This window comes from Manis javanica, chromosome 3 (assembly GCF_040802235.1).
Source record: "Manis javanica isolate MJ-LG chromosome 3, MJ_LKY, whole genome shotgun sequence".
Lineage (NCBI taxonomy): Eukaryota > Metazoa > Chordata > Mammalia > Pholidota > Manidae > Manis > Manis javanica.
In genome coordinates this window covers 45,402,964-45,422,440 of record NC_133158.1, presented here as the reverse complement: position 1 = coordinate 45,422,440, position 19,477 = coordinate 45,402,964, and the positions used below count along the sequence as shown (strand labels likewise).

The following is a 19,477-nucleotide window of genomic DNA, read 5'->3' as shown; positions in this document are numbered from 1 at the left end:
CTAGTCCTGGGCAGACTCTCTCCCCATATCCAATCCCCTATTTAGAAGAAGGCATCTTCTTCTCTCAAAAGAAGCCAGGTGCAGTCTGACTTGACTTCAGAAGGCTTGACCTCGAGGACTGGAAGAGGAGCTGAGTTCATGGTCTCCCCTGGAAAGGAACATTGCTTGTGGAGGCGCTTGACTCCCTAGATATGCGCACCCAGGGAGATATTTAAGAGAGGAACCCTCCGACTCAAGCCCAGGGCAACACAGCCCAGCTTCTCTGTTTCCAGTGTGAGCTGCCTGGATTCGTTCTCCGCGTTTTGGTCTATGATATGAAACACAGAGAAACAGACTCACCCCTTCTTTAAAGATGTTAAAGAGAAGACACAACTGAAGCCAGAAAATGACACAGAAACAGAAGCAACTAGACACAACCTATAGAACAACTTCAAAAGAGAGAAGGAAAATTACCACAACTTTGTTCTGAGCCCTTCATTGGAAACATCCATTTTCATTGCTAAAATTGGGATTTTGAAGTAAAGGAATTTTCTCAATGCTGCTATGGACATTTTTGGTACTAGGCATGAACTCAGGGCAGATGCGTCATCTTGAGGATGCAAGTGAACCAAGTGAATTGTGTTTAGGATGAGGTGATTTGAAATGCTAGGTCAAATGGACCTAAACGGACTCCGGATGCACTCAATACACATGCGTATCTACACAACCAGGTCAGCGTGCATGTTCTTGTTAGGAAGTATGTGCTGGGGCTTTGTAATCAGTGGCAGCTGTCACAGGATCAAAAGCTCAAATTCTACCTCTAGCATTTACCTGCTGAATGACTTCAGGCTAAGTAAGCCCTTCCAAAATGGGTGTCATCTTTAAACAAATGATGGTAAAAATACTCCCCTCATAGACTGTTGTAAAGATTAAAGGAGATGTTGCCTGAAAAACTCTAGCTCATAGTAAGCACTTCTCCTTCTTTGTCCCTCGATTTTTTTTTCCATATTACATTTTATGCACCTTAGAAAAATCAAATGATGACAAACTGGTTTTAAAGTTTATGTGGAGAGACAAAAGACCCAGAATAGGCAACACAATGTTGAAAGAAGAGAACAAAGTCAGAGGACAGACACTACCCAAGCTGAAGACTTCCTGTAAAGCTACGGTGACCCAGAAAGTGTGGTATTAATGAAAGAATAAACAAAGAGATCAATGGAACACAATAGAGAGCCCAGAAACATAATCAACTGATCTTTGACACAGGAGCAAAGTCAATGCAATAAAGACAGTCTTTTCAACAAATGGTGCTGCAAAAACCGAACATCACATGCAAAAAAGTGAATCTAGATACGGACCTTACACCCTTCACAAAAATTAACTCACAATGAATCAAAGACTTAAATGTAAAATGTGGAACTATAAAGCTTCCAGAAGACAGCATAACAGAAAACCTAGATGGCCTTGGGTATGGTGATGACTTCTTAGATACAACACCAAAGGCATGATTCCTGAAAGCATACATTAATTTCATTAAAATTAAAAACTTACATTATGTGAAAGATAATGTCAAGTAAATGAGAAAACAAGCCACAGTCTGGGTGAAAATATTTGCGGAAGACACATCTGATAAATGACTGTTATCCAAAATATACAAAACACCCTTAAAACTCAACAATAAGAAAACAAATAACACGATTAAAAAACTGGCAAAAGACCTTAACAGACATCTCACCAAAGAAGATATACAGATGGCAAATAAGCACGTAAAAAGATCCCCCACAAAGGAACAATATCCACATTATAGGGGTACCAGACAAACAAGAGAGAGAAAAAGGGATAGAAAGTGTCTTTGAAGAAATAATTGCTGAGAACTTCCCCAAACTGGGGGAGGCAATAGTTGCTCAGACTACAGAGGCACACAGGACTCCCGAGAGACGGGATCCAAGGAGGGCAACACCAAGACACATAATAATTAAAATGGCAAAGATCACGGACAGGGACAGAGTATTAAAGGCAGCGAGAGAGAGTAAAAAGGTCACCTACAAAGGAAAACCCATCGGCTATCATCAGACTTCTCAACAGAAACCTTACAGGCCAGAAAAGAATGGCATGATATATTTAACGCAATGAAACAGAAGGGTCTTGAACCAAGGATACTGTATCCAGCAGGATTATCATTTAAATATGATGGCAGGATTAAACAATTCCCAGAGAAGCAAAAGTTGAGGGAATTTGCCTCCCACAAACCACATCTACAGTGTATTTTAGAGGGACTGCTCTAGATGGGAGCACTCCTGAAAAGAGCACAGAACAAAACACTCAACATATGAAGAATGGAGGAGGAGGAATAAGAAGGGAGAGAAATAATCATCAGACTGTGTTTATAATAGCTCAATAAGCGAGTGAGGTCAGACAGTAAGGTAATAAACAAGCTAACCTTGAACCTTTGGTAACCACAAATCTAAAGTCTGCAATGGCAATAAGTACATATCTTTCAATAGTCACCCTAAATGTAAATGGACTGAATGCACCAATCAAAAGACACAGAGTAATAGAATGGATAAAAAAGCAAGACCCATCTATATGCTGCTTACAAGAGACTCACCTCAAACCCAAAGACATGCACAGATTAAAAGTCAAGGGTTGGAGAAAGATATTTCATGCAAACAACAGAGAGAAAAAAACAGGTGTTGCAATACTAGTATCAGACAAAATAGACTTCAAAATAAAGTAACAAGAGATAAAGAAGGACATTACATAATGATAAAGGGCTCAGTCCAACAAGAGGATATAACCATTATAAACATATATGCACCCAATACAGGAGCACCAATATATGTGAAACAAATATAAACAGAATTAAAGGAGGAAATAGAATGCAATGCATTCATTTTGGGAGACTTCAACACACCACTCACCTCAAAGGACAGATCCACCAGACAGAAAATAAGTAGGGACACAGAGGCACTGAACAACACGCTAGAACAGATGGACCTAATAGACATCTATAGAACTCTACATCCAAAAGCAACAGGATACACATTCTTCTCAAGTGCACATGGAACATTCTTCAGAATAGACCACATACTAGGCCACAAAAAGAACCTCAGTAAATTCCAAAAGATTGAAATCCTACCAACCAAATTTTCAGACCACAAAGGTATAAAACTAGAAATAAATTGTACAAAGAAAGCAAAAAGGCTCACAAACACATGGAGGCTTAACAACATGCTCCTAAATAATCAGTGGATCATTGACCAAATTAAAATGGAGATCCAGCAATATATGGAAACAAATGACAACAATAACACGAAGCCCCAACTTCTGTGGGACGCAGCAAAAAGACACCCCAAATCCTATGTCATCAGAAAAACACAAATCAGAACAGGGAGATATCAGTGTAAACCTATTAGAACAGCCAAAATTTGGAACACTAACAGCACTCAATGCCGACAAGGATGTGGGGCAACAGGAGCTCTCATTCACCACTGGTGGGAATGCAAAATGGTACAGCTATGGTTTGGCAGTTTCTTCCAGAATTAAACATATCCTTACCACATAATCCAGCAATCATACTCCTGGTTGAAAAGGTGACAAGGAGCTGAAGATTTATGTCCATGTGGACAGAAATCTAGCAGACCTATGTCTGCTAGAAACATAATGGATGTTTACGGCAACTTTATTCATAACTGCCAAAACTTGGAAGCAACCAAGATGTCCTTTAGTAGGTGATGGATAAATAAACTGTGGTCCACCCAGACAATGGAATATTATTCAGCACTAAAGAGAGACGAGCTATCAAGCCATGAAAAGACATGGAGGAACCTTAAATGCATATGACTAAGTGAAAGAAGTTAACCTGGAAAGGCTTTGTACTGTATGATCCCAACTATGAGATGTTCTAGAAAAGTCAAAACTGTGGGGCCACTAAAAAGATGCGTAGTTACCAGAGGTTGAGGGGATGAATAGGCAGAACACAGAGGATTTGTAGGGCAGTGAAAACACTGTGTACGATACCGTAATGATGGATACATGTCATTATGTAGTTGTCCAAATGCATAAAATATGCAGCCCTAAACTATGGACTCTGGGTGATTGTGTCAATGTAGGTGCATTGAGTATAGCCACTCTGGTGGGGTGTTGACAATGGGGGAGGCTGTGCACATGTGGGGACAGGAGGTATATGGGAACTCTGTACCCCTCAATTTCACTGCAAACCCAAAATTGCTTTTAAAAAATAAAGCCTTGATTTTTAAGAAGTCAAATGATGATTTGGTTATTCTATTTACTGAAACTAATCAAAGGGATTCCTGTAAGGTTTTGAAATTTGTATTCTTGTTTTCTAGATCTTTTCATTAGAAAAAAGGATTGATGAAAGACAAAAGGGAAAAGATGGGAAAAGGAAGGGAAAGAGAGAAGGAGGGAGGGAGGGAGGGAGATGGGCGTATATTAACCAAACAAACATCACTCTTAAAACAGAGCTAACCCTATCTCATCCTTACCTGCTTATCTGTGTAAATTAGAAAAAAAATCAAAAGCCCTCCTTGCTCTTTGCTTCTGCACCAGACAGAGGTGCATGTAGATATTCCCCCTGGTCTGGCTGTGGCCTGTTGGACCCATTTATGAAGCCCTTCTTTTTCTTGAAACAGAGTACTGAATAAATACTTACAGAATTAGAAATATGTAAAAGTATCTGGAAAAAAAAAACACGATAAAAAAGGAAATGCATTATACACAGTAAACTAGGTCAGTAAATATTTGTGGAATAAATGAATTCCAGCCCCTAATGATATCTTTGAGCATGATATCTTATACTTTTCCATAGGGTTGGGTTGGCTGCAAAGCTCTAACCCCATTTTAACTTTCTGTGTTAGTGTTGTCAGTGCAAAGGCCAGAACTATTGTATATGTCATGTCGCCTGTTTGATAGGATTTTGAGTGCATTTTTCAGACCTCTTGCATCACAGCCATAAAAGCTACATTCCCACCTTCCCAAATGGCCAAAGCTAGGGATTCTAAAGAGAAGTAACTTCCGTGGGAAGGAGGAGGAGAAATGTCTGGCTTCCAGAGAGGGGAGCAAGTGGGAGCTGACATGCTGGATACCCAGAGCAGGGGTGGCAGTGGGTGCCCAGAGCGTGCGGAGGAGGTCCAGCTCTGTGGGAAAGGATGGGAATGGGTGGGGGGAGGCCAGGGCACTAATATCCTCATCCTTCAAAGTGGGGGCCTAAAAGACAATGTTGAAGGGGCAACAAATCTATCATTTTGCTTTACAATGTCAATCAGTTGAAAAACCAAACTGCTGGGTTGGCAGGAGAGGAGAAGAGCAGACAAGCATCTTCATGTCTCACGACAGGAAGTCTACCGATAAAACGGCACACTTTAAAGTGGCACGCATATATGACTTAGGGACTTGACACCAATTACCACAAGGATCAGAAACAGAAACAGTTAAAATTTTCATTTTAAATAATTCTTTCTGTGAAGCTAGACTGCAATGGAGAGGATAGGGTAGGTGCCTCTTGTTTTCCAAGATAAATCTTTCTGCACTAGCTGCTCTTCCCCCAGCCGTGTCTTACTGACGAAAGGAATTGATGGCTTGTATTTGAAGAGCTCTTTGGCCCGCTCCATGCTCGATGTGTCAGCCTCTCTGGGTTAAGGCCCCCAGCACGGTGCATCTCAAAAAGCCCCCATGTGAGCATCTGGACTCCTGCAGAACTTGGCCAGCACCAGGGACACTGTGACAGAAATGAGCAAATGAACAAACAGCGAGCAAGGAATCTGTCTGATGATACTTCTTATAACAAGTCAGCGCTGATAAGCATGTGAATATATCCACCGTGCCCAGGGTGGCCCAACCCCAGAATAAGGCAAAACTGACTGTCCAGCGTAGAGCAGTCAAGCCATTTCTCTATCATACTCGTTTTTCCAGCACTTTTTTAAAAACCTCTTCTAATTTTAAAAATACTAAATTAAAATACTGAAAGATACACCATACACAAATCCTTCCCCAAATTGTCCTTGGCTGGTGCCAGCATCCAGATCTTTCTGTGAAGACCCCAAGGGGCCAGATGACCATTGCCCTGAGACCCCTTAGCAACCTGCACTGAGAACAGAGGCCTTGGCCTACAGGAAACTGCCAGAAAACCTTAGTCCTTTCAAGACCTAAATCGAGGCCTTGGGCAGAAAAGACCGAGACAAACAAAAACAAAAAGCAGATTCTGGTTCTCAGCCAAGCTCAAAGAGCCTTTGTCAAAGCAAATCAAAGCTCCCCCAGCAGCCAGCTCATTATGTTTAATCATCAACTGTGCTTATCAGATCCTTGATTGGTAAGTCCCTTGAAGAAAAAAAGGTGCAAAAAGAATCCTTTTGTACTTTGGAGATTGATTTTAAAGCAGGCCTGGAGGTCACCTGTGGAGGTGCTGTAGGCGGAAATTATAAGCAGGAAACAAATGTGCTCATTTGATTCCATGAAGTTGGGCAGAATCCTGGATGCGGACTTAACATCTGAAACTAAGCATGGTCCAAGCACCAGCCTGCACATTATTTTCTTTGGGCCCCCGGGGTGGTGGCGGAGGATGGCAACAATACAGGGTAGGGCCTCCTCTGACTCCCCTGGAGTGCCTGGGCTGAGACTGGGGGAGACCTGACAGGTTTACCTGCTGGAAACAAATGCTCACCTTGCTGTCCAAAACCCTGGGAAACAGGATCCCTTGGATCGGCTGGGCTGGGCTTTCCTTGGCCAGATCTTCATTGTGGTTTTAAATATTTGGGGTCTTAAGCTGGCATTTGACTCACGGTGACCAGCCATTCAGCAAACCTGATAAATCTGCCAGTACCCAGAGCCACAGTTCTGCATCCAATATCCTTTTCTGGGGAAAGCAAGCAAGAAGACCTATGTGTGCATAATGATAAGAATAATAGGAAACAGTTAATATTATTCTCAGGGAGACCTGCAGTAAATTAGGCTGATCTGCTGGCATCCTGAGGCCGCTATCCATGGTGTTCCATCAAAAGCTGAACAACCCAGCAGGCAAGAATCGAAGGGCAAATGAAGTCTCACCAAGAGGCCAGTGAAGATTCCATCACAACACAGGGAAACATCTGCCTAACTTCTGCCTCCATCTTTCCCTCTGCATCTCACACTCTAGTTCTTTGGGACATTCTCTCAGGCCCCTTCCCAAACACACTCTGCCACCCTTGGCAAGGACATTCTCACTGTTTGCCCCTCACTTTTTTATGCAATAGTAGTTCTCAGTCTTTTTCATGGACAATCCCACCACTGCTCCCTTGTCAGGAACCCCCTCTCTTTTCCTTCCCCTGCACTGTACCATAAGGTCAAGACCACGCTGGCATTACAGACTGCGGGCACCTGGGAGGATGGGTGGAAAGAGAGGCCGGGATTATTGGTACATATAGGATATGGTCCCGGAAACACTATTGATACTTCATTGATTACCTACTGTGTGTTGGACACCATATTAAATTACTGAATTTAACAGGTGTCTACGTTGGGGTTTTCATAAGTGTGTGCGGAGAACGCCGTTCCAGGGAGGTGTTCCTAGATAAGAGGGTTTGATAGTTAACTACAGTTGGAAAATGTGCCATCCTGATCTGTCTCTTGGAGATTCACAATGCACATTACACCTCTGATAATTACTGCAGTAAATATGCATATTTATCAATGGTTAACCCAGTATTTCCATAACTAATGCGATTGCTAAACATACTTGAACATGGAAGAAGCAGCTAATGTCACAACACACTTGGCCCATGCAGATCTAGAAGATGGAAGTCACGAAAGGATAGTTGTTCTGAGTTGCAGGTTCTGGAGAACCCGGTAAATCCACCCTGATTTCCTGGGGTGTTTGTGGTGGTGTGGATCTGGGCTTGATTATTCTTGACAGAGAGGTTTTGTTCCCCAGGCATAGGGTACAGATAAAGATGAGCCAGTAACAATTACATGATGGCTTTTAAGACAAGGGAGATATTGGTCAGGGCACCTGGCCCTCCTGGGGGAAGAAAGAGCCCCAGTGAATGCATTGGGAAGGCAAAGGGGGTGAGGCAAAGAGTGCCCCCGGGGCCAGGAAGTCAGACCCTAACCCAGCAGCTAGCACTGGCTTGCAGGGTGGCATAAATGATGCAACTCTGCAGCAACACACGGAAGCCCTAAATTTAAGCTTTGCCCTAGACACTGGCTCATAACTAGAAAAATCAAGAAGTCAACTTGGTGCTACTGGATAGGATTTACTTTCAAAAATGGTTATGGCTTTTCAAAAGCCCCCAGATCCTTCTGTTTCCATTCTCACACCCCTTATTCACCAACCCCCACCCACCAACGTCATGGCTTCTTAAATCAAATGGAGGCAGCATAATCTGCAAGACCCAGGAAGGAGAAGGTTGGCAAGCCCGCACTGCCCGAGGAATGGAGGCCCCTGCAGCTCAGAGGTCCATGATTTGGGGGCATCAGGGCTGCTATTTTGAAGAGTTGCTTTGTGGCTCCAGGCATTTTGTGATTTTTCTGTTTGCTTTTGGAACTTCTTAAAACAGACCTCAAAGAAGAGAAAACTCCTGCCTGAAACTAATTCCTTTTAGAATCCAATAAATGACTCACAGAGGCTGTTTTGGCCTTTATGCTCCCTGTTGAGTTAATATGATTAGACTCATAAATTCTATTTTTGAAATGTAGACTTTGTACCCTGAATATTCCTCCAGAACAGCAACCACAACAAAAAAAGAAACTGAGAGGAAAATGACACCCCTGTTCACATATTTGGTGTTATCTAAATACGTGCTGTTTGCCCTCTTACTTTTGTCTTTCATCATCTCCTTTTTCATCGGATTAGAGGTTGTGCAAATTCTTCAGAGAAGTTGCATAAAACGGTCTTTAAAATAAGTCTTGCCCACGTACAAGCTAGTCATATAAAAAGCTCTGTTCTCACCAAACATCCATTGACAGATGAATGAAGAAGTAAAATGTCATCTCTACTACATTTTGTCTATGGAATATTATCTAGCCTTAAAAAAAGAAATTCTGACACGTTACAATATGGATGAAACTTGAACACATTATACTAAGTGAAATAAGCCAGTCACACAAAGACAAATACTGTGTGGTTTCACTTACATGAGGCATCAAGGGTAATCAAATTCATAGAGACAGAAAGCAGAAGGGTGGGTGCCAGGGGCTGGGCAGGGGGCAGCAGGGGAGATGGGAAAGTTAGTATTTAATGAGTACAAAGTCTAAGTTTGGGAAGATGAACAAGTTCTGGAGATGGACGTAATAATGACTGTATAATATGAATGTACTTAATGTCTTTGAACTATACACTTGAAATTGCTTAAAATGTTTAAGTTTTTATTATGTGTATTTAACCACACACACACACAAAGTTCTGTTTTCTCTGAGAGAAGGGAAGCAATACCTCTGGCCTAAGGCTTCCCCCTGCTTGTTTTTTATCTTACCAACCCTGCTGCTCCAGAAATAACAGTCCCTAGTTCTCCAAAGCTAACACGTGGCCAGACCCAAGTCCTAGTTCATCGCGGAACTGACACGTTCCAAGGGACGGAGGTGGCTTTCTCACAGCGTGTGATGGGCGGTCTTGGCAGGCGGCAGGTGCAGCTTTCCATCCTGGGAAAGGTCTTAACTGTAGCAATGTGATGGCTCCTGAGATTTGTTTCAAGTCACTGTACTCGTTACAAAGTTAACCTGCATGATCCTTTGTTCTTATGTAATAAACCATCAGCTCCAGAATGTTCAAAGACACATGGCCCTCCTTTTGGCCATAAAATTAACCCTAATCTAAAGACTCTCTCTGTTTCATCTCAACTGTGCGACAAGGCCCAAGTGCTTGAGCCTGTTGTTTGTTAGATAATTTTTGATGGCTCCCATAAAGCAATATTGCTATAATAAAAGATGTCATGTGTGTCCATTTAAGACAACAAGCTATGCTACCCACAGACCCCAAATGAAGTTTTCTGTTGTTTGAGGTTTAAATAAAAAATAAAGAGCTTTATTCTTGCCATCAGAAAAAAGTTCTCTTGAGAAGTTCATTTTTGAAAGAGTCTCTGACATGCCCACAGAAGTAATCAACACCCATATCATATGTATTCTCATGCTTTCCCTTGAAGGCACGTCATACATTTCAGAATTACATGTTAAAAGATACATACAGCCTGGTGAGTGACCAGCCACAATAGTCCAAAAATAATCCTTGTTAAATATATCACATCTTTTTCACTAGATGTGTCCTGACCATCTTGTTCATTGTACTTAAATAGATGCATTTCTCTCTTTACAATGAACCTGAGTGGATTTTGGAGATGTAAGGATTGTGGGAGACTGACGGTAGCACACAGAGGCCAAATTGCCAGATAAACTTTACAAGTAAAAGGTCTGCCACCTGTTCTTCATACACAGGCCATTTTCCATTTCTTAACTGAGGCTCGTCTGGAGTAACGGTAACACGTGCTGGTTGGCTTTACTCCTGCTTTCCACTCCCAGACCATTCCAGTCGAGGCACCCTAGGGGCAAAGCAGGTGGGGAAGAAGAATAAGAACTCTGACCACCAGTTTCCAGAGCATCTGTAAGGAAGGCCTCTTTTTGGCCAGGGCTGGGGGAACTACCACATAATACAGGGCAAAGGGTCTGAGGCTTAGCTGGATTTGATTATAGCCACTTAAGATGCAAGGCTGGGTGCCATAATACACCAGCTGGGACAAAAAGCTCTTCTTAGGGCAGGGAAATGAGTTAGCCACAGTTACCTTCAGCTCGTCTCTGTTGACCTTCCCCCACTCCTTACCACCCTCCTTTAGTCTGGACAGAAAGAAGGAGGAGATTTCTTCTGGAGGAAAAGCCCTTCTCAACAAAGTACACATTTTGTGGCCATGGAAGCAGGCATGCTTGGAGCCCTGCAGCCCAATGCAGATATTTTTTAGAAAGCCCAAAGCAGACCCCAGAGAACCCTGGGAAAAGAGCTCCCTAGTGCTCAGGGTGAGGGGCGTTCCTTGCTCTGGAACGGAGGGCAACCAGCACAGGAGGGGTCTGAACTTTTGGAAACTCCCTTGACTGGAAAAAAGCAGCTGAGAGGATGCAGGCAGGCAGGGGCCCCCCAAGCAAGGCAGAGAACGAGGGCCTCTGTGTCCCCCTCTGCAAACAGTGACAAACAGTCCAAATGGATGTGCTGAAGAGGACTGGCATGGGTTCTGATGGGTGGTCAAGCAACCGCCCTGCTAAGACCCCAATGATGAGAAGGAGCCAGGAGAGCAGAAATACAGGAGGTAAGCTTGGTGTAAGGGTGGGATGTCACGTACAAAGGCCCAGAGGTAGGAAGGGTCTGCGGTGTTCAAGGGGAAACCAAGTGTCTGGCTTGAGGGATGCTCAGGGAGCTGAGTTTATAGATGGGGACAGGGTCCCCTCACTCACAGCCTCTCAGAGAAGGAGGGAGGAGACCCCAAGTGTCCTCTGAGGCCACTCTCAGGAGCCTTGGACCAGTGGAGAAACCATTCGATTCAGCAGCCAGTGAGGCTGGGTGCCTGGCACCCTTACACCCTGCTGCCGGGGGCTGACACCTTCCTGGGTATGCCTTCCACCCACCTTAAACACGGTAAGCCGTTATCCACTCACCACTTACTGCCTATTGTTGTTCTCAGCGAAGCAGCCAAGGCCGGGATACCAGGCCACCCTTTCCCACCATTTTCTTTCTCTACCGTTTAGTCACACCAGTCCTTCTCAGCAGGGGGCAGCAGATTCTCTCCTTAGGAGACACGGGCATGTGGGGGACATTTTTGGTGGCACCGATGAGGCAGGGCTACTACTGGCATCTAAGGGGCCGGGCCAGGGCTGCTGCTGTGTCTTACAGCGCACAGGGACCCCCTCACTACAGAGATGAGCCCATTCAAAATGTCAGAAGGTGGCTAAGAAGGAAGACCATCCCAGGGGGATTACTAGGGAGGGCTCTGTCCCAGACAAAAAAGACCTGTAAGAAAGCTGGTTCAGTCCCTTTCAAAATTAAATACCCTCCTCCTTTGTCACACACTGGAAAACAAGTGAGCTTCTATTTCAGTCTGTGGGGTGGGTTTCTGTCTGTTGGGCTGACTTTCTGGCAGAAGCCTGATGCATCGCAGACAGCTGAGTGCGGCTTACTGTGTATCAGAAAGAGAATTCCCAGAGCCATGGACATGGCCAGGCACACAGCCCTCAGCCCTGGGGCCGCTCTGCGCCCCCTGAAGCTCACGTACCCCCAGCTATGTCCTCCCATGCAAGGTGACTAGAGACAAAGCTTCAAAGTGTAGGGACTTGCTGGCATCATGAGTTTTCACTTTTGGACTCCCCACACCTCCCGCTTTCATACACAGCCATAAAAGCTCCCAAATTCAAAGCACAGGTGTCTCTAAAAATACCTTTAAATAGATATATCAGCCTTAATGACATATAAATGTCATTACACAACAGAGTTGCTAGAAGCTCAACTGTGTCCCCTGCAAATTCATGTGCTGAAGTGCTAAACTCTGCTATCTTCGAATGTGATGGTATTTGCACGAATGGCTTTTACAGAGGTAATTAAGGTAAATGAGGTCATTAGGGTGGCCCTAACCCAACATGACTGGTCTTTATAAGAAGAGTGGATGTGGACATAGACGCACACAGAGTGATGGCCACGTGAGGACACAGGGAAGAGACGGCCATCTGCAGGCCAAGGAGGGAGGCCCCAGGAGAGACCAGCCCTGCCCATACCATGATCTCAGACTCCAGCCTCCTCTCTGAGAGAGAATAAATTTCCACTGTTTCAGCTGCCCAGTCTGTGGTACTTGGTTACAGCATCCCCCGCAGAAAACACCACAGTCTTAGAGCTGCAAGGGGCTCAGAAATTCTCCCATGCGCCTTGCCACCCAGGGCCACCATCTCCTTTATGGCCACCCTCCCAGAAGCAGTCCAGTCCTCAGTTACTGTCAGGGATGGTGCCTCATTACTTCACAGAGAAGTGGTTTAGTATGGTGTATTCGTTTCCACTAGCTGCTGTAACAAGTTACTACAAACAGGGGTTAAAAACAACAGCAATTTTTTCTCTCACAGTTCTAGGGGCCAGTAGTGCAAAATGAGTTTCCCTGGGCTGCGCTCTGTCCTGAGCTACAGGGAGAATCTGTTTTCTCGCTCTTTCCGGCCTCTGGAGATGCATTCCTTGCATTGCAATCCTGTCTTCCAGCTTCAAAGCCAGCATGGTGGCATCTTGCTTCTGTCATCACATTGCCTTTCTTCTCTTTTGTCTGTATCAAACCTCCCTCTGTCTTTTATGACACCTCTGGTGGCATTTAGGGCCTCCCTGGATGACCCAGGACAAGGTCCCATCTCAAGACCCTTAACTTAATCACATTTACAAAGGCCCTGTTGCCATGTCAGGGGACATATTGACAGGCTGCAAGGATTAGGACATCTTTGCGGGGGACAGGGATTATTCAGCCTACCTCATGCCTAAGCAGAGGTCTTCTGCCAGGCCATTTTAGGCCACCAGATAGCCTGCAGGGCAGACCCCACAGTGGTGGTCTTAGTGGTTAAACCATGGGATACCACCTAACTTGGCAACCTGTGGATTAGAAGGTACCCCAGGAGAAATGTGGGTGTTGTTGTAAACCCTCTGTTGGGCCATGCTGGCAAGCCCTGCCCAGAATATTTTCCCATGAATACTTACATCCTTGAAGATAATTTTGGATTAAAGGAATAGAGGTCAAATGACAATGGCGGTATTAGGGATGAGACACTTACCTTGAGCCAGCACCCACCACTCTACTGAAGGAAACAGAGTTCAAGCAAACAGAAACTTAGGAAACTCTGAAAGAGGCAACATCCCCAAGACCAGTCCTCCTTCTTCCTTCTGAGGTTGTGCAATATATTGCTTATGGGGCATGAGGTCACCCACTTCTCTGTCACTTCAACCAAAGCACAGCAGGATGCAATTTACAAAGCTCTTGCGGAAGATTGGTTTAGCTCATTTTCTTTCCCCAGTGCAGCCAGTTTTTTCCCCTAAAAGCATGCTTTTAAAGAAATGGCCCCCAAATCATCACACAGGGAACTTGAATACTAACAAACACATCATTAAACATATACAACTTCCTTCCAGTACATTCCATCCAGATGCAGAGGACAGTTAAGGCATTTATTTTTCAGACCACCCTCATTACTGCTCCCACCCACCCCTCATTTTATTAAACTGCCTTCAGGCCAAAAAAAAAAAAAAAAAAAGTCGTAAAGATCTAAGTCACTGCTTCTCCTTTTTTCAATTAGATGAGGCTATACAGGCAACAGCTAGTTTCAGAAAACGACCAAAGACATTTCTTCATTTTCTCTATTTTGCAGGTTCCAAGAAGTTGCCGATATTCTTAAGGTCTGAGCATCCAGCTGATTGTTCCCGGATGAAATCCCCTTCCTCGGAGGAGCACGTGCTTTCGAAGAAGCCTCACAAGTGGCCAGAGCCTGCCACCCACCTGCCCGCAGCTCCACAGCCAAGTGGCTCAAAGTGGCCTCATGGTTCCCAGCACTGCCGTGTCCGTGCTGAGTGTGGCGGGCTGAACTGTGTCCCCCACAGCAGACGGTGATGCCTGTCCATGTTACCTTCCTTGGAAATGAAATCAAGTTAAGACAGATGAGCGTGAATCAGGGGGAGCCCTAACTCCAATGACGGATGTCCTTCTCTGAAGAGGGAAGTGTGGACGCCAGTACAGAGGGAGGACGACCTGAGGATCCGAGCGCTGGCCAGGGCCAAAAAGCAGGACAAGGCAGAGAGCGAGGGTTCCTCCAAGCCCACCATAGAACCGACCATGCCAATGCCTTGAGGTCAGACTTCTAGCCTCCAGGACTGGAGGGCAATTCGCTTCTCTTGTCTTAAGCCCCCCAGTCTGTGGTACTTTGTTACACACACCGAGGCAGCCCTGCCCTCCCCTGTGGGTCACATTAACACAAAAGCCACTGCTGGCTCTGTTCTTAATGTATCTCTTCTGCTTTCCACGTCTGTTCTGCAGGATGCCTAAACCTGATTTGGGTTTCACGTCTCATAAGACTCACCAGAGCCCTCTTGGGATCTGACCAGCAGGGAAAAAATGGGATGTCTCCTCCCCCACCCTCCTTCGCCACAAGTTCTCTTAAGGTGGGTGGGACCAAACAAAAACACAGGCTGTCTTCCAGGGGCTGGAGGAGGTGGGGTGGGTGAGCTTCTACCAGGTGTCTCAGGCCTGCTGCTTTCTTCCCGCTGGGAGTGGTCTCTGGAATCTCCAGCTGTCTTGCCAGTGGGTTTCAACCCTGGACAAGTTCACTATGGATTCAAGGAGACTGAAAAATGACAATGGAACTTTCTTGGGGTGAAAGGGTTTATTCCCACCGTGGCAGGTCAATCACTAGAATCCCGTCCACTCAGAGCGAGTCTGCATGCAGCAAGCCGGTCTCTGCCTCTGGGCCTCTCTGCCTCTGGGCCTCTGTCCTCAGTGCTGCCATCACTCCAGCCTCTGCTCTGCTCTCCTGCAGACTTGCAGCCGTGCCACTGTGTTACCCAGAGCACTGGGCGGAGCTCTTTATATAGAGTCAATGGCAACGTATTGCCCACATGTGTGTAGTGACCTAGCCAACCAAGGCCAGGTGAGAATCCTGGCCACAGGAACGTTCACTTCATTCAGACCAGGTCTTGCCCAGGTGAAGTCAGGGCCCCGGTTTCCATTCTGCCCGTGCCCTGTGTGGGGGCCAGGAGCCATGCTGGGAGCTCCTTGCCCCAGAGCTCACACCAGGATTCCCCCACAGCCTGGCGTGGCGACAGCTCTGTTCTCTCTCCAGGACAGGGGCAGCCGCTCAGTTTAAATTACAACAGCATAATTACAGTATCAGCTCTCAAACTTCCAGAGAGGATCAGAATCACCTGGATGGCCTGTTAAAACACCCATTGCTCCCCATCCTCCCCCTGTCCATCCCCAGTTTGTGATTCAGTGGGCCTGGGTAGGCCCAAGATTCTGCGCTGCTGATGAGTCTCCAGGCAATGGTGACTATCTGTCCAGGTTCCAGGGTTGAGAACCACCAGTTTATGTGAACATGGAATGGCATGACATGTGGGCCAAATCCTGGTGCCTCCATCCTCAAGTGATGGAAGGCAAAGGAGAGGGAAAGTGGGCCTCCCCCTCCCCACTGCTCCAGCCTCTTCTGATCTGTGGTTCTCAACTGCCCCCCACAGAGGGTAACCCCCACACTCCGTGGCCGTCCAAGCTGTTCTCATACGGCCATGGCCCCATTTGTCCTCAGCGGCCCATGCAGGTTGTCGACGGGGCACTGAACTGTTGTTCACACGTACCCACATGCCCCTAGGGAGATGCCATCCCTCTTCGACCTTTCCTTGTCCACACTGTACTTTCCTTTTGAATTATTTTGCTATACATTGTGTTATGGGCTGAACTGTAACCATCTAAAATTTGTATGTCAAAGTCCTAACTTCTAGCACCTCAAAATGTGACTGTATTTGGAGAAAGAGACTTTAAAGAGGTATTTAAGGCAAACAAGGCCATTAGGGTGGCCCTAATCTCATCTTGACCATGTGAGGACACAGGGACAAGACAGCCATCTACATGCTAACAAGAAAGGCCTCAGGAGTAACTAACCCTGCTGGCACCTTGATCTTGGACTTCCAGCCTCTAGAACTGTGAGGAAATAAATTTCTCTTGTTCAAGCCACTCAGTCTGTGGTATTTTGTTAGGACGGCTTGAGCAGACTAATACATAATATTTGCATTTCTCTGTCTCCTCTTGATTATAAACTCCTGAGGAGAGAAACTGTCTTTGCATCCTCAGATTCCCAACACTTAGCATGGCAACCCATTCCATCCCAGGGCAGCCACAGTCCTGACTTCTATCACCATAGATTAGTTTTGCCTGTTCTTGAACTTCCTGTAGGTAAAAGCATATAGGATGCTATTGTCTGCATTCATGCCTGTTGCTTTCTATTCATTCACAGTTTGAATATCCCACCATTTGTTTAGTGTCTCCAAGAGGGAATTTTGAACATCTTCTGCACATTACAGGTCACCTTAAGATAAAGGCAAAGAATGGGTCTATGCCAGCAGGAGCGTGGGGTTTGCCTGAGGTTGAAATGGGACAACCTATGGGAAGCCCCCAGCACAGTACCTGGCAGGTGCACATCTAGAGCCCCCGAACACTCATTTCTGTTCCCTTTACCAAATGGGAGCTCTCTCATCTGAAAAGGAAGCAGCTTTGAACCATTTGGACACACAGTGATATTTTACAAACCACAGGGGAGGAGAGATTTTCCCTCTACCCTCCTGGGTTCGATAGCTAGTCTGCAAAATAAACAGACAACAGGCAGATTAGCAGCTGATAAAGTATAGGAATTCATTCATTTTTTATTTCATGTGTATGGGGGGCATCACAGTAAAAAGTGAATGTTCAGTGAAGGGGTGCAGTTTGAGAGCTGTCATGTGTCTTCACAGGAACGTGGGTGGGGTGTTTGTGTCCACCTTAGTGCAGAGAAGTGACTTGCAGGAGGCTGGAGGGCCCTGCGGCCAGCTTGGGACAGCATGTCTGGGTGGGGTGCCACCTCCTTGTCCCTCTCCTGGGACAAGTCAGTCTTCCCTGCTGGTGCCACTCCTGGGGAGAGGATGGGCGACAGTGAGCTCCTTCTGGCGGGTCTGCCTTTCTGTAGGTACGGGGCTCCAAGAAGGGCTCCCCACACTGGCTGTTCCTCCAGTGCCTTCAGCTCGATCACCTGTGTACCAAAGCTGCACATGGGGTGGCGTGTCCTGGAGTTTTCAAAGTTGTATTTCTTTTCCTCTCGCGAAAACTTCCGAGCTGGTACTTGCGTCCTCCTGCTTCCCACTTACAGTACGCAGTCAGAGGCCAGCCGTCCACACTTTGCTCAGGACACAGTGGCTTTGTTTGCATTCATCACCAATGCCTGTGAGCACAGCCCTGGGTGGTGGGTCAGGTGGGCCAGTGTGAAAGGCCACCTGGAGGGAAACAGCCACAAACACCCCCTTTCCCTCCCTCCCAAACTCAGGTCTATAGAAATGGGATCTCAGCCTCTCCTCGCTGGAAATACGCAGACATGTGAGCAGGATTGTAACAAACCGTGGTGAGTCCCCCACCCAACATGTAATCCAGAACATTAATGATTCACATCCAGTGACCCTCCACATTTACAGGCACCGCAAAGTGTGTTTCACTTTGTTTTTAAGGACACTGTTTTATCACATGCAATCTTCCCCGCTAGTCCACGGAGGATAGGTTCCAAGACCCCCACTGGATGCCTGGAACCACGGACTGTACCAAACCATATATATACTGTTTTTTTCTATAAATATAGATCTATGATAAAGGTTAACTTATAGATTAGACACAGTGAGCAAGAATAACAGTAAGTAATAAAACAGAAAAATTTTAACAATGTAATAAAAGTTACGTGAATGTGGTCTCTCTATCTCTCTCTGAAAATATCTTATTCTACTGTGCATACCCTTCTTCCTCCTGCAGTGATGTGAGATGATAAAGTGCCCCCATGATGAGATGGGGTGAGGTGAGTGAAGCAGGCATCGTGATGAAGCTTAGGCTACTATTGACGGCTGACAAGACGTTAGAGGGCAGATCATCTCCTTCCAGACTGGACCCAGTTGACCAAAGATAACTAAACCCTTGGAAAGCATGACCATGGGCAAGGGGGGACTGCCATATATGTTCCTGAAAACACACTGTTTAGTTTTAGTTGCTTTTTGCCATAGGTTGTCATGTTTAATGCAAGTTTCAGGGATCCATTTTTTTGCTCCATGTTATGTTGCTATGCGGCGTGGGTGGTTAGAGTTAAATCTTTCTTACCACTATATGCAATCCCGCGGGGACTATGCTCTGATCTGCTTATCCACCATCCCTTTTCCCAGCTGTGTGTTCTGTCCAGGTTTTTGCCCTCCCTGATGGTGCTGATTATAAAGATTCTTCCATGTTTCTGATAGATGTGAACAGAAATTTCTCTTCGGTCTGTGCCCAGTATGAATGTTCAGCTTTACAAGATAACGCCAGACTTTTCCAAAGTCTATGCTCATTCTGCACTCCCAGCAAGCAATGTGAGGTCCACCCACAGATGGCGAAACTCGGAACTGCTCAGTGAATGGGGCTGGAGAAAAATGCTTCCTCGTGGGAGCAATGAAACTGGCCCCTTACCTCCCACTACACATGCCACTCCAGGTAGCTGCAAGACTGGCATTCCACAAGCAAAACTTGTGGTCGTGAAGTGAGATCAACAGCTCTCCTACCAGGTAAGTTTAGGGAAGTGAGTAGGGACGGAGTTCTTAAGACGCTTCTTAAGACACAAAAGGCATAAACCATAAATCAAATGACTGAAAATTTTGACTCTTGAATTTAAGAATTTTTGTTCATCGTAAAATACCTTAAGGAAACTGAAAAGACAAGATGATACCTTGATATACATGACAGAAAGGATTAGAATCAAAATATATAAAGAATAA

General features: G+C 45.6%; 1 long non-coding RNA gene across 4 annotated transcripts in view; it reads right to left on the bottom strand.

Moving 5' to 3' along the window:
* Nucleotides 1–4,496: 4,496 nt before the first annotated feature.
* Nucleotides 4,497–19,477, bottom strand: part of LOC108397585 (uncharacterized) — a 173,347-nt gene continuing 158,366 nt past the window's right edge. For 3 of the 4 annotated variants that reach the window (XR_012129122.1, XR_012129121.1, XR_012129123.1), the window contains exons 3-4: nucleotides 6,659–6,850; nucleotides 5,431–5,716 (exon numbers count right to left, since the gene is read on the bottom strand). This is a non-coding gene — a long non-coding RNA (uncharacterized lncRNA). Of the gene's footprint in view, nucleotides 4,676–5,430; nucleotides 5,717–6,658; nucleotides 6,851–19,477 lie in introns of those variants that run through there. The other variant, XR_012129124.1, reaches the window with a different exon arrangement.